We start from the raw sequence: 16,465 nt of genomic DNA on the forward strand, positions 1-16,465 counted from the left end.
TATATGAGTTGAAAAGACTGGCCGTCTGATTTGCCTTCGAAAAATTCCGCCTCTACCTTGAGCACGTTAAATGTTAATTGGAGACCGACGATCAGGCTCTGAGCTGGATTTTTCCTAGGCCCCGTTGTACAGGACGCATCACCCGTTGGGCGACTAGGGTTTCAGCTTTTCAGTTTGACGTGCTACATATTCGAGTGTCGGAGAACGAAGTCGCAGTGGCTTAAGCCGAATGTTTTCCGGCGATTCTAATTCTGTTGATCCGAAGGAAAGACGTTCCCCTTCTATTTTCAAACCACCTAGCATAAGTGCAATTTTCACTAATGCCTCTTTGTTATTTGACGATATAGCCAAATGCCAGCGTGGAGACACGGTGCATGCTCCTATTATGGAAACCCTTTCTTCTGGGGAACATGTCGTCTCTTATGTTTTGAGGAATGGAGATCTGTGTGGCCCTTCGAGGCACGATCAGAAGACAAAAATTGTCGTTCCAGCAGTGCTAGTACCTATGATTTTGAAGTATTACCATGAGATCGCATTAGGGGAAATCTATTCATCTATAAAACCAGAGAGAAGATAAGAGGGACGTTTATCTGGAAGAGCATAGATGGCGAGATTAGGGAACTGGTTAAGGCATGTAAGTCTTGTTTGATTAGCAAGCCCACGTTGTCAGCTAATTCAAGACTATTGTCCTCACACCAAGCATCTCGCCCTATGGAGCGATTGTACATGGATTACGTCACACCCTTCCCCAATATAAAGGGAATGGGATTAAATTCATTCTTGTGTGTTGTGGGTGGTTTTACTCGGTTTTTATGGCTGTTTCCGACTAGGCTTGCCACTACTCAGTTTACTATTTCTTGTCTCAGTTCTGTTTTGTCGTCTTTTGGACCCTGTCAATATGTTGTTCCTGATAACGATAAGCCGTTCCCCTGTAATTGATTTCGTATGTTCTGTTTCGATCTCTCTATCTCGCATGTCACGACATCTGCGCACCACCCACAACCATCCCTAGCTGAGCGGGTTAATCATAATCCTCGACCTGCCCTTATTGCTTTTCACTACGAAGATCATTCCCAAAGGGACACTTCCTTACACTGGTTATCATTAGCATTTAACTTGGCCATTCATAAGCAGCACAAGTTTCTCCAATTTCTCTTATGTTTAAGTTTGTCCCAAATACTCATTTGTCAAATTCGTAGTCGACCAATGAGATTTTGCCATAGACAATAGATCCAGAGAATATCCGAGATTTATGGGGAAAAGCTAGAAATAATCTTAAGGCCTCTCACCGGAGAGTAAAAATGAGGTATGACCGTGGACAAAGATCCACCAAGTAAAAAATTGGAGATCAGGTAATGTTAAAAACTTTGTTTCTGCGGGCAAGCTTGCCCTCAGATTTCATTAACCCTGCATTAGGCTTGATTTCCTTACTCCTGTCAATGAAATGAAAAGATTTTTGAGCTACACCTGTGTCAAGTAAAACCTGTGTAAAGGCATTTGCTTCTTCAGTATATGCCACCAAGGGATGATGTTATTGATTTAATTATATTTCCTTCCTTAGCATCTTATTAGTTTAAGTTTTATATAATCAAGTTAGAATAAGGAGTCTTGCTGCCCCTGTTGGCTGTGAAATATTGTATGTATTTAAGTAACATCATAACTTAAATTTCATTTTTTGTTTAAATCCTTTTTTTTAAACCTTCCCTTCAATGATCTCATTATTATTCTACCACTAAGGACCCTGCCTCCAAACCTGTGTCAGAAACTCCGTACACTATTCCTCCACAACCGTACCTGCACCACACGTAACACTCTCTCTGAGTAAGTTACAGTTGCCTCAAAAATCAATACTACAGTGCCATATTTTCACCTGAGGCCACGTCGTGTCAATGAGCGAGAGATGCCGGCGCGGGGTATGGACCCGCCTCGTTCCGGCCGAGACTCCGTCCAAACTGACTCCTTTGGGAATATCATCCTCTGGAGTGGCTTTGATGCTGAACTCCAACTGCCCACTCTATATGTGGCCCGAACAATGCTACTTGGTACTTTGTGACCATCGCCTTGGTTGCTCCTCAAAATATACGGGAGGATGATATCTGAGGGTACCTTGGGGGCCCGGGCGACCCCATCCTGACATCGTCATCGGCGACCGCTCTTGCTGTCGACTCTGGGCGCAACACCCCGAACTTCTAGTACTTCGCAAACACTATCTAAACTACTTTACTTCAACAACTAAACATGAAAGGCCTATCTATCAAGTGATACTCCAACTTATATATGTTTTATCAAAAATTATGTACGGCAAGATTCAAGATTTCAAAGCTGTTCATACCGTGGCAAAACCTTAGGGAGTGGCGGTCTGTACCGGGGGTGCACCTTCTCCGTGCAGTCAGACTGCTTGCCTTCTATAAGGATATCTATGTAATTGAACTTGAATTAATGTTATGCAATACACTTGGATTTTCATCTATTTGATGTCTCTACCATCGGCCTAATTGTCCTCTCCGCCAGGATTAAAGATAATTTGTGTATACTTTCTCTAGCCAAATAAATTTTGTTTTGGGGTGTGTACAAGCATCCAGCCTATCTGTAAAGAGTTCTGGAACTTCCCCTCCAGATACTATAAAAGCTGAGCGCTTTAAGGCCGTATTGTCATGGTCATGGCTCCAGTTTATTGTGTGCGGCGTATACTAAAGTGGCAGAGGACGCAGTCGGCGTTCAAAGGCCCAGCAACTCAAGGTAATGGTAGAATTTTCTTAACATATGAAATGATTCAAAACTCTTTTATTTCATGTACATTACTAAACTCTGCTGTTTAAATGTAAAAAATTTCGCCAATCTAAGTAATCTGTTTTATTCGCTACTGGGAAATACATAATGTAAGGGGACAAGAGTGATTACCCTCTGTTGACTACCGTTCATCTCTGTATGGGGTGACTAAAGTTTCTTATCCTCTAAAATTATTAACAGATTTTGGTATTTAATGTTTATCATTTAGTCTCCCCGGCGCACAATACGCTTAGCCTCTGTATGTTGGGGCCATAAGCCCACTTAAGGTTTTAAGAGTTTTCTACAAGGAGCGCAGGTTTTTCGCCCTCATGGATTTTGTTTTCCCCCGATCTTTATCAAGCTTTACCGTTTTACATCATAGCCATTTATTATGGGCACTCATCGCCCCTGTTTATGTTTCCGAAAAAAAAACAGTAGAGCGGAAGTGACTGTAAATACCTGATTTGAAGATTGCCATTGTATAACCTTCTGTGCTATTAGAAAGTTATGCCTCTGAGTTTGGAGCTCAGACTCTTAGGCTATGGAAGTTAATGGAGCAAACCTTCTCTTATAAAATAGTATAACTGTTTCAGAGCTAATAATACTCATCCATCGTATATTATCATCCTGATAATTCTCTCTACTTTTGTACCTGATTTTGGACTTTATGTCGTTGTTGTTGGAACTAACGAGTTCATTTTTATATTGTTATTGCTTTTTTTAGATCTTCTATTTACCAAATTTTAAATAAGAGAACAAGACGGAAGGAATACAATTTCAAAATTTTGGGCATTAAATTATGCTCTTGTCAATTCCTTGTCCATCCATTCAGCACAACACCTTCTTACACCTCTGTGATGCACGATATTTCCGGAATAATAATATTAGGTGGTTCATGGTGTACGTTGCTGTAGTCACGTTCTAGTTCGTGAACCAAGGGCAACAGCTGAGTGGCCTAGTAAGTGGTCCTGAGTGTCGGGATACCAGTTGCTACGGAACAGGAGTGGGTCCTCAGAGATATTCTGTATAATGGCCCTTCATTCGCTCATGCGGCTAGGACTACACAATCCACCGGTGGTCCCTAACCCGTTAGAGGAAAAATGCTCACCAGGACTATGTGTAAGTACGGTGACATCCTGCTTCATGGATTTACCAAGTTCAGTACGTTTTAAGAAAGCCTCGGACCTATGGGAGTAATGGTGACCCACTCTCACTTGACAGGCGAGGTTCTCCTTGGAAACAACTTTGTAAAAAATGGAATTCGATTGGGAGCTACGGAAAAAAGAAAGTAGAACAGGCTGAGTCAGAAAACAGGATGCATCTGGATGTACTAGGTGTAAGTGAAATTAAGGGTAAGAAGAAATAACGAGGAAGAGACAGGAGATTATAAAGTATACTTGGTTTGTGTTAAAAAGGTGAAAGTCAGAGTATCGGGTAGGACAGTTTATCAGGAATACTATTGTACGCAGCGTAGTTTCTGTTAGGCATGTAAATGAGCGAACGTTGTGGGTAGATTAGGCAGTTGGAGGAATTAGGACGAGAATTGTCTCAATTTATTCACCATGTGAGGGTGGAGATGAGGATGAAGTTGACAAGTTTTATGCAACATTGAGTGACATCGCAGTCAGGGTCAACAGCAAAGATAGGATAGTGCTGATGTGCGATACCAATGCGAGAGTTGGAAAGAGAACTGAATTATTCGAAGGGGCGATTGGTAAATATGGGGAAGACATGGAAGCTAATGGCAAAGGGAAGCGTTTGCTGGACTTCTGTGCTGGTATGTGTTTAGCAGTTACGACTACATTCTTCAAGCATAAGGCTACTCACCGCTACACGTGGAATGCTAGGGGTACCAGTTTCATAAAGTAGACTATATATTAACCGACTTCAAATTCAGGAAGTCTGTTAGGAATGTACGAGTTTTTAGGTGACTTTTCTGTTATACAGAGCACGGTCTGATCTGTAGTAAGTACGAGTATCTCAATGGCCTAGGACAGAGAAAGTGAAATCTGTCTGCAAAGGGATAAGTGTAGAAAATCTCCAGGACGAGGAATTTAGACAGAAGTAGGCCTACATGGATATTATTAGTGACAAGTTTCGAACAGTGGACAGTAAGCAGGTTACTGATATAGAAAGAGAATGTGTGGTATACAGGGATGCTGTAGTAGAAACAACAAGGGACTGACTAGGAACGACTGTGTGTAAAGATGGGCAAAGGCGAACATCTTGGTAGAAAGATGAGGTGACAGCAGCTTCTAAACGTAAAAAGAAGGCTTATCAGAAATGGCTCCAAGCAAGGGCCAATGCAGACATTGAATTGTACGCAGAAGAATGAAACAGAGCGAAAGAAATAGTCGTTGAATCCAAAATGAAGTCGTGGGAAGATTTTGGTAATCACCTAGAAAGGCTATTTAAAGCATCAGAGAAACCTTTCTGGGCAGAAATACATAATCTTGGGAAATGAAGGAAAAAGGAAATGAGCAGTGTTTTGGTTAATTCAGGTGAACTCATAATAGATCCCAGGGAACCACAGGACAGTTGAAGGGAATATTTTGAAAATCGTCTCAACGTAAAAGGATATCTTCCTGGTGGTGTCGCGAACAACCAAGCTCATGGGTAGGAAGAAAATGATGTGGTGAAATTACGCTTGAGGAAGTGGAAAGGATGGTAAATAAACTCCATTGTCATAAAGCAGCAGGGATAGGTGAAATTAGACCTGATATAGTGAAGTATAGCGGCAAGGCAGGGATGAAATTGCTTCATAGAATACCGGTAGTACCTAAGATTAGAACCGAGTGTTGGTGAGGTACCTTCAGTTTGGACACACGCATTAATTGCATCTATCTATAAGCAAGGGAACAGGAAGAATTGCAACAACTATCGAGGTATCATATTGATTACTATACCAGGCAAAGATTTTCACTGGCATCTTGGAAGGGAGGGTGTGATCAATTGTTGAGAGGAAGTTGGATGAAAACCAGTGTGGTTACAGACCACAGAGGAGCTGTCAGGATCCGACTTTCAGTACGGTATGCGCCTGGTAATTGAAAAATGTTACGAGATTCTCACAACATGAAATACGAAGGTAGAGCGTATAGCACGACCAGGGATTGTACCAAGAAAACAAGAATAATAGGTACCACATCACTTACCGTGCAATCCCAATAGAAGGTCGTCGCAATTTGTAGAAGCAACAGGGCCAAGAGGCCAGGCGAATCAATAAAACAAATTAAATTAGCTAAAGGCTGGAATAATAACTACTGAATAAATTTGAAAGAAAAGAAAACTTTAATTAACAAAATCTTCTAAAGAAAAATAACCGACCTCTCTAACTACAATTGATTTAAAATTTAAATGTTGCAACTGGATCAATTAAAAGGGAAAATTAACTGAAAATTAAACCATCAAGGTCGATGCATTAATTAAAGAGAATCAAATGACAATTAAAATCTATAAATTCACAGTTACAGTCTTGAAGATGAAAACTTCTCCAATGACAATCTCGGTCATACCCTACCAACCCATATTACTTCAGTAATCTTCAAGAAATAATCCAAATGAAGGTACATGATCCACAAGAAGGATTAACTAAGAGAACATTACACCAGTGACCGAAACTTAAATCACTTGAATATCACCAAACAGCAACCGGTCCACCACTAGGCGGCAAAATCAAGACCATCACAGCACACGATTCTAGCCGTCAACAATCATCTCAGATCCTCGGCTGTCACATGCAACAGGACAACGCCCACCCACGTGTGCATTCTATTACATCGTACAGTAACAAAACACAGTCACCATAATTCAAAATGGCTACACCAGTACCGAGTAAACCACAGAAAAGTTTTCATCTTAACAATATTCCAACATTACCTAACACCCTCGAATAGGTTTGAAAAATTTAGTAATCAAATAATTATTATTATTATTATTAAAAGGGAAATAAGAAAAATGAATTAGGTTGCACCGATACTACATACATATTTACCTTAGTGAGGAGCTCCCCAAATATAAAATCTTGCTTCATGCGCATGAAACCTTAAGTAACAGAACCAAAAGTTAAAATTAATATCATAGTTACCATCGAACCTTGAAACCCCAAACCTAGATTGAATCTTACAAGCTCATAACAAGACCAGTAGGAAAAGTCCTTCACTTTAAATGCTCAAAACAAATGTCCGAAACATCAAATATTCCATTTCTCAGATATCATAGCCATAAATTTTCTCCATGTCTTCAAACGTCATTAATAGTAGTTTCTTCGGCGAGATCAACCCAGTTCAGAAGTACAAATGAATCTACTTACGAGGTCGGATAGTTAGAAGTGAATAATCTTTTCAAAAGGAACAAACCAAACTTCGAGCCTAACGCTCAGGTGGAAATCCATTAACCCGGATCGAAATTCACCAACATCTTCTTTTCTTGAACAATTAATTTGTCGTTAAACCACAACCAAGAGCTTAGCTTCAGAGCGTCTCTTCAATTCAGTCCCAAGAATTAAAAAACAAAACGCTCAGACATCATTGTCGAACACGTCCCCTCGCCAGGTAAACTTCACGTTTCGCAGACAGATCGCAGCACACACTAGCCACCTCGTGTTTCTATAACCAAGTCCACCGCAAGATGGCTCCCCATGCGCAAATCCGAGAAGGGACCATGGTATCTCGAACTCTTAATTCGTGGACACGCACACCATAATATTAAGATATAAATGGAATCCAATATATGTAGTTCTAAGGTAATGGAGTAATACAAACTCCATTACAGCCTCCCCCTCGAAAAGATCTACAAGGGGTGGGGCATGACGAGCAGGCCCGATGAAAATTACAATTATATATAAGAAAATTTTGTTTCCTCCAACAACCAACACTGACATGTCACGAAGCGAGTAGAGGCACATGAACACACATGCCAAACCAAGTGCTACAGTTCGCCCACAGTTCGTTAAGATTCCTTTAAGTTCTTTTTTTTTTTTACATTACATCTTCCTTGAAATGTTCACTTAATTCCGAAGCGATTGACCTAACACGAGTAGTACATGAGTACTCAAGTTCGTTGTAACACAATTAAACCTCAGGAACACACTACGCTGAGAAGACTGGTCTTGCAATAATTTTAAGAGTAGCATAAAAAATTCTCTGGAACTTGTTTCGGGGGTTTCTCTTACGTAGGAAAAAGGCATGACTTTCTGAATGGTAAGGTATTACCACATTAATTAATAAGACTAAATACAAGGAGAAGAAAAGAAAAGATAAAATAAGATAACCAGGAAACACAAACATCTTCAAGAGATAAGTCAGTGCACCAAATTCTACATAATCCTTAAGTGACGTTTCCACACTAATCTCCTTTTCATCAGTTTCCTTTACCATAGAGGCATGAACTCCAGATCAAGGAATATCACATAATTAACTAGACAACACACAATCAATAATCATGCCAACAGCAAGAATAGGGAGGAAATAACATTACAATACAGATAAATTTAACACACATATACATCTCCGTGAAATCAAGGGCCAGCAAACAAGTAGAATTACATAGTCCCCCACCAAAATTTCTTTTGAAATCATTTCTAGTTCAGAAATCAACAATTACTCAACACTTACTCAGGATCAACTTCCATACCCCAGTACACATAATCTCATTCCAAAGAGAAGGTGAATGACTAGAACAAGAATAAATAGAAGGACACGGAACAAACATGCTTAGTATAGAGAAATAAACTAGAGTAGAAGATATCAATGTTCAGAGCCATGGTAAAAGGTTAATTACAGTTGGAGACATATGCACAATTCAGATGTAGGGTACGCGTAAGGTGGGTCATCAACAACCGAACTAGCAGCGATTACCAGACAATTAACATACAATATGAACACCTACACCGGGACAGAAAATGACCAGGAGAAAGACGGGAGACAACACTATTCTGAAATCACATACTCCTTCTACAACCCCCATATGCAGGTAGAGGATCGATGACTGCAGTACCGACTGCACGAACCGAATAATCTCATACTCATTCTTCTTCATAACAGAACGATAACTTATCATACCAACGACATCATTCAGATGAGACGCCCATTATAAAATGCCCTAGACAGGCAGGATAATTGAAATGAACTTAGAGATCCTAGAATTAATAGGAAGACTTCAGATGAACGGGTTATGGCAGAGAATCTAAGAAGTTGAATGAAGAGCAAGATCACAATTATCAAAATTAACATATTAGTTAAGAATTTTAAAAAAATGAGTTGTAGATACATAAAATGAGTTTTCACCAAATCCACCTTGACACCAAGAGAGCATAAAAGGCAATGTACAACCTCCCCCAGGTGTCCACACTTCAACAACCGATATACTAGTAACTCCAATAACAACAATTCAATACCACTCAAATGATCACCAGTGCCGATGTGACAGCCACGAAGGTAAAGGACATACAAATCCTCGACAGCATCTCACAAATCACAGAGTGCCCACCCAATATCATCACAACCGCAATAACCACCATCATGACTTCAGAGAAACACAGTCACCTCTCAACGAAACCATAATGCCACCCCAACATTATTCTCAAAATCAACCCCCATAATACCAAAACCCACATCCAAAATAAGGATCAGAAACCATACCCTACAGGTCAAAAGGAGATACACTCCTTAGGTCATGAATCCTTCATCATCTCAATACTACCTTACCATAACGGACGGAAGAAGGAAAACTCTGAGTACATTACATGAACCTACAACTTAAATTAAACAATATACAGTAAAACAAGTCCCAATTTCCCCCTAAACACCTTAGAAAATGATGATAACAGCGATGAATAGGCAGGGTACCAGATCACCTTACAACGTGAAGTCCACACGGATATACAATACTTCAACAGGAAGAAATCACTTAACACAACTTTCCTTACACTTCCCCTTTTCAAGATGGCAAAACACCTTGTCAGTAGACTATACCACCCATAATCCTAACCAGATTCCCACGAGCAGAAAACAATTTTAAAACACTAGAACATAATTGACAGACCAGAACATAAAATAATTTTTCAACTAACACTGGTTCAACTTTCCTCCACAACTATATCACCCAGTTGAATAAGAAGAAGGACAAGCAATCAATCCACAATTAATAATTACATTTCAAGTAACCTAGAACAGGATATCAAACAAGTAAAATCCAAGACAGAAATGGTAAACAATTCATAGCGAGGGAAATAGGCATGATCAGTTGGAGACCACTAGTACTAATAGATGAAGAGAGCTCAATAGATTTGTCTTCACAACAGATCAACAATTAACGCCAAGCTATGAGACATCAGATGAAGCAGGATAGAAACAGGGATAGCAGAAACTCAGGAGGGAACACAATCTGGAATCAGGTAACTAGCCTACTCCACGGAATCACAGATACAATTCATCCCACCATGGAACATCCAACCAATTTTAACAAAGGCAAATTAAATCCTTCAATTAGAAGAACCAACAGGGAAATAACGAGCAAGGACCCAAACTACATATACCACAGTTGTCCTTTGCAGAACCTCGGCATTACCCGGTCTATAAATAGGTGATGTCAAGATCACACTGTCGTTCCACAGCAAAACAGGTACCTCCCCCAATATTCCCCCAGGGGACGAGGTAAATAAAATATAAGTAGTGGAATAGAAGTCAAGTCGATGGAAATGCCCAAGAGTCCTTGAAGAAGACAGTTACACCGCAAATGGCCCCCATAAACCATCATTAGTAGGATTCCAGTACGGGCTAAAGGATTTGTTATTTAGTCCCATACCCAAATATCAAATCCAATAACACGGCAAGATGACAACAAGCATGTCAAGAGACATTATAAGAACCACTGAGAGAAAATGCCATTGAGTGGCAAGTAAAGATAAGATGGGCTTTACAGAAAAATATTAAACACTAGAGGACCTCGGATCAACAGGCAAAGCATGAAGAGAGGAAGGAAGGAACCAGATCACATGAATCAGGTACATAATTACCACGTGAGTGCACAATAACAATGCCAGGGACAGTCAGGCATGAGAAACATCAAACACCAAATAAGGTTTACCCCAGGATGAAAACAAAACAGAAATTAATAAAACGCCAGCTAGATTAATCAATACACAACAAAACAAATTACGATTAGAGAAACTTGAAGTGGCCCAGACACCTGATGAATACCTCACAACCAATCGACACCTTGCAATAAGTAAATGGGCTTCGACACATCAGAAATAGCAGAACACATGCAAGCAATAATTAAGACAGGGAAAACCAGTAAAAACACTAAGGTTTAGGTACGAGACCAACAAGTCATCCCAATCAAATACTGATCCACATGGCTCAACCAAGATGGTAACTGCCCAATAAACAGTTGACACAAGGAGTAAACCAAAACATTAACCAGGTCAGTAATGATAGAGTCATACAAGGTAGATGGTATTCATATCCAATTCCACACAAGGGCGAAAACATATCACTAATTAATTGTGACATAACCCAGACATGATGACACAAGAGTGGATGCATATAACGGAACACATCAAGCTCACTACATATTAGAAGTGGGTAAATTAAACCAAATTTAAGAAATAACAATAATAAGTCAGATAATGTTAATAAATTTCAAAATAAGAACACACCAAAGCGCACACCAACATCACAGATTAAATAAATTTTCAAGAAACCATGATGCGCACACCCGATCATCAGATATCAACAATCAAGGTACAGTTACGACATGAAAATAACAGTGGTTAGTAAAAGGTAATAAGGCCAAATAAATATATACCATCATCAATGTCAAGGTAACAGACCTCAGCTAATAATAATGAAAGAGCGCAACACATCACAGCACACCATTTCACACCTAACGTTTTACACAAGTAAATAGAGATAGAAGGCCATGCTCAGAGGTTAGGTTGAATATTTTCTCAGGTGCTCCTTAGATCCATAAGCATACCCCTTATTGGATGAAGAAGAGATGACACGATGAGTAGTAAAATTATTAGCCCTACACGAAACAGAGGGAGGAGGATACCTGGAGTGCCTAGACTCGTCTCCATGTTTTACATCCTCGGCAAATGTACAGGCTTCCTCAAGTTCTCCAAAATTATTAGGGCACTTAGTCAAAGATAAAAAGGACCGATATTGAGGAGTAATGCCTTTGATTATACAAGCTACCATCTCTTCTTCCTGTACCATGATTTTAAAAACTTCGCAATAAAATTTTAAATCCAAGACATAGGCCAACAGATTTTCATGCAAGAACTGCGTCCTATAACAATGTTTTGGAACTAGACTTTGTAACGCAAGGGACGGAATAAACCTTGCCAAGATTAACTCGTGAAATTCATTTACACTTAAATTACTGCTAATAGCCTTAGAAATTTCTCTTTTAAGGACACCTTGACAGTTGGGAAATAACACTTTAAAAATCCCCAGAGCATCCATGCCATACACATTAGCCGACTCAGATAATTCTACCAGAAACCGCAGGAATCTGATTGTTTCGTCAATGGAATCTACAGAAAAGACCTTTACATCCTTAAAGAGATCTTTAATAGAGTTGGGGGCCGAACATGACCTAACCAACAAATTCTCTAGCACAGGACTGAGCCCACAGCAATGAGATGAGGACGGATTAGTTACGTTTTGGGGAGAAATATTCTCATTAGCTTGACCAAGGCAATTACTTTCATTATTCTCAATTTCATCACTCAACGCCAATTGACCAACCTTTTTGGTACTAATCATTAAATCAAGTTCACTGAAATGTTGATGACAGAAGTCAACAAGGAAGTACACTGGGAAATCAACTCTCCTTCAGGCCCAAGGGAAATTAAATCCTGAACCCTGTTGATAAGGTGATTAGTTCGAGCTTTTAGCCTTCTCAACTGATCGTCAGATGGATTGCATTCTTTAAGCTGATTTAAAAAGACTAACAATTCACTAACTGAAACTGAAAGGTAATTCACTGACTCACCCACTTGGATGTTCATGTCACCTGGTTTTACAGCAGAATCGAGGGAAGCCAGAAGCAAGGCAACGTCACCCTCCATGGAACCGGTTGATACCAAGCCGCGGACTTGCAGTTCGTACTGCAGCTCCCCTTTTCGTAACATTCGCGGCAACAACACAACACGTGCAGGCATAATGATATGAAACAGAAAACACAGAAGTTACCACCCAACGTAAGTCTGCTTTTCCCTTCATAACCTTGAATTTTAGTCTCAATCTCCTTATTATTCCAGCCAATAGACCATTGTGACTTGGCTAAATTAGCCAATAATTCACAAGAAATATGAAAAGAAAAGGTGATACACCAGGTATCAATTAGTAGTTCAGTAAATTACACGTGCTCAGATACTAAGCACAAATAACGAGAATAACAGAACGTAGTTGCTATGGCAACCACGCAATCTGCTACCAAAAACACTCTCACAACATGAAATACGAAGGTAGAGCGTATAGCACGACCAGGGATTGTACCAAGAAAACAAGAATAATAGGTACCACATCACTTACCGTGCAATCCCAATAGAAGGTCGTCGCAATTTGTAGAAGCAACAGGGCCAAGAGGCCAGGCGAATCAATAAAACAAATTAAATTAGCTAAAGGCTGGAATAATAACTACTGAATAAATTTGAAAGAAAAGAAAACTTTAATTAACAAAATCTTCTAAAGAAAAATAACCGACCTCTCTAACTACAATTGATTTAAAATTTAAATGTTGCAACTGGATCAATTAAAAGGGAAAATTAACTGAAAATTAAACCATCAAGGTCGATGCATTAATTAAAGAGAATCAAATGACAATTAAAATCTATAAATTCACAGTTACAGTCTTGAAGATGAAAACTTCTCCAATGACAATCTCGGTCATACCCTACCAACCCATATTACTTCAGTAATCTTCAAGAAATAATCCAAATGAAGGTACATGATCCACAAGAAGGATTAACTAAGAGAACATTACACCAGTGACCGAAACTTAAATCACTTGAATATCACCAAACAGCAACCGGTCCACCACTAGGCGGCAAAATCAAGACCATCACAGCACACGGTTCTAGCCGTCAATAATCATCTCAGATCCTCGGCTGTCACATGCAACAGGACAACGCCCACCCACGTGTGCATTCTATTACATCGTACAGTAACAAAACACAGTCACCATAATTCAAAATGGCTACACCAGTACCGAGTAAACCACAGAAAAGTTTTCATCTTAACAATATTCCAACATTACCTAACGCCCTCGAATAGGTTTGAAAAATTTAGTAATCAAATAATTATTATTATTATTAAAAGGGAAATAAGAAAAATGAATTAGGTTGCACCGATACTACATACATATTTACCTTAGTGAGGAGCTCCCCAAATATAAAATCTTGCTTCATGCGCATGAAACCTTAAGTAACAGAACCAAAAGTTAAAATTAATATCATAGTTACCATCGAACCTTGAAACCCCAAACCTAGATTGAATCTTACAAGCTCATAACAAGACCAGTAGGAAAAGTCCTTCACTTTAAATGCTCAAAACAAATGTCCGAAACATCAAATATTCCATTTCTCAGATATCATAGCCATAAATTTTCTCCATGTCTTCAAACGTCATTAATAGTAGTTTCTTCGGCGAGATCAACCCAGTTCAGAAGTACAAATGAATCTACTTACGAGGTCGGATAGTTAGAAGTGAATAATCTTTTCAAAAGGAACAAACCAAACTTCGAGCCTAACGCTCAGGTGGAAATCCATTAACCCGGATGGAAATTCACCAACAAATTCTTTTCTTGAACAATTAATTTGTCGTTAAACCACAACCAAGAGCTTAGCTTCAGAGCGTCTCTTCAATTCAGTCCCAAGAATTAAAAAACAAAACGCTCAGACATCATTGTCGAGCACGTCCCCTCGCCAGGTAAACTTCACGTTTCGCAGACAGATCGCAGCACACACTAGCCACCTCGTGTTTCTATAACCAAGTCCACCGCAAGATGGCTCCCCATGCGCAAATCCGAGAAGGGACCATGGTATCTCGAACTCTTAATTCGTGGACACGCACACCATAATATTAAAATATAAATGGAATCCAATATATGTAGTTCTAAGGTAATGGAGTAAACTCCATTACAAGATGAATAGACAGTTGTGCTTATGTTTCGTAGATCTAGCGAAAGTATATGAGAGGGTAATGTGGGAAAAGATGTTGACCATACTGAGGGGCTATGGAATTAAGGGTAGATTATTAGAATCAATCAAAGGCATTTATGATAACAATTGGGCAGCAGTGAGAATTGATGGTAGAATGAGTTCTTGGTTCTGGATGCTTACAGGGGTTAGACAAGGCTGTAATCTTTCTCATTAGCTCTTCGTAATGTACGTGTATCATCTGCTGAAAGGTGATAAATTGGCAGGGAGAGATTCAGGCAGGTGGAAATGTAGTAAGCAGCCTGGCCTCTACTGACGTCTTCGTCTTAATGGCAGATTGTGATTGTGCCGAAAGCCTGCAGTCTAAAGTGTTGGAACTTGAAAATATGTGCAATGAGTATGGTATGACAATTAGCCTCTCCACGTCTAAATTGATATCAGTAGGTAAGAAAGTCAACAGAATTGAATGTCAGATTGGTCATACAAAGCTGGAAGACGTAGATAATTTTAAGTTTTTTTTTGTGTTCCCCCAGGATGGTAATATAGTAAGTGAGATTGAATCAAGGTGTAGTAAAGTTAATGCAGTGAGCTGGCTGTTGCGATCAACAGTGTTCTGTAAAAAGGAAGTTAGCTCCTGGACGAATCTGTCTTTACATCGGTGTGTTTCCAGACCATCTTTGCTTTACGAGAGCGAAAGTTGGGTGGACTCAGGATATCTTATTTATAAGTTAGAAGTACAAGACATGAAAGTAGCGAGAATTATTGATTTTACAAACAGGTGGGAACAATGGCAGGAGAGTACACGGAACAAGCAGATAACGGCTAATTTAGGAATGAACTCGATAGATGAAACTGTACGCGTAAATCGTCTTTGGTGGAGGGGACATGTGCGACGAATGGAGCAGGATAGGTTACCTAGGAGAATAATAGTCGCTATTATGGAGGGTAAGAGGAGTAGAGGGAGACCAAGATGATAGTGGTTTTACTCAGTTTCTAACGATTTAAAGATAAGAGGTATAGAATGAAATGAGGTCACGGCACTAGTTGCAAATAGAGGATTGTCGCGACGTACCGTATAGTAAATTCACAGAGGCTTGCAGACTGAACGCTGGAAGGCATAACGGACTATAATGAAAATGCATGTATATATGTATTAAAGCCGGACGATTTTATTTCCCCTAGTGTACGAAGAATTGGATCGTAAAATTCAGTCAGTTGATCCCTCCTTCCATGGCATAACACTCGTTAAGACTTATGGACCTGCTTTGGTATTCCCTTTTTCACCCGGAGAGGTTCCTTCTCTCTTACATATCCTCCTTGAGCCAGACTTAGCGGGACATTGCACCCAGTGTCGCATACTGCAATTGTAGACATTACGAATATGTTAAACTACAACTCTCCCCACAGTTGTGTATTTTGGTATACTGTATATGAGTGTTACAGTGTGATTTATTACAGGTATTGGAACTGGGTGATATAACAAGCCCATTCACATTTCAAGCAGATTCAGAAGCAGAAGAAGTGTCG

Source organism: Anabrus simplex, chromosome X (assembly GCF_040414725.1).
Source record: "Anabrus simplex isolate iqAnaSimp1 chromosome X, ASM4041472v1, whole genome shotgun sequence".
Classification (NCBI taxonomy): domain Eukaryota; kingdom Metazoa; phylum Arthropoda; class Insecta; order Orthoptera; family Tettigoniidae; genus Anabrus; species Anabrus simplex.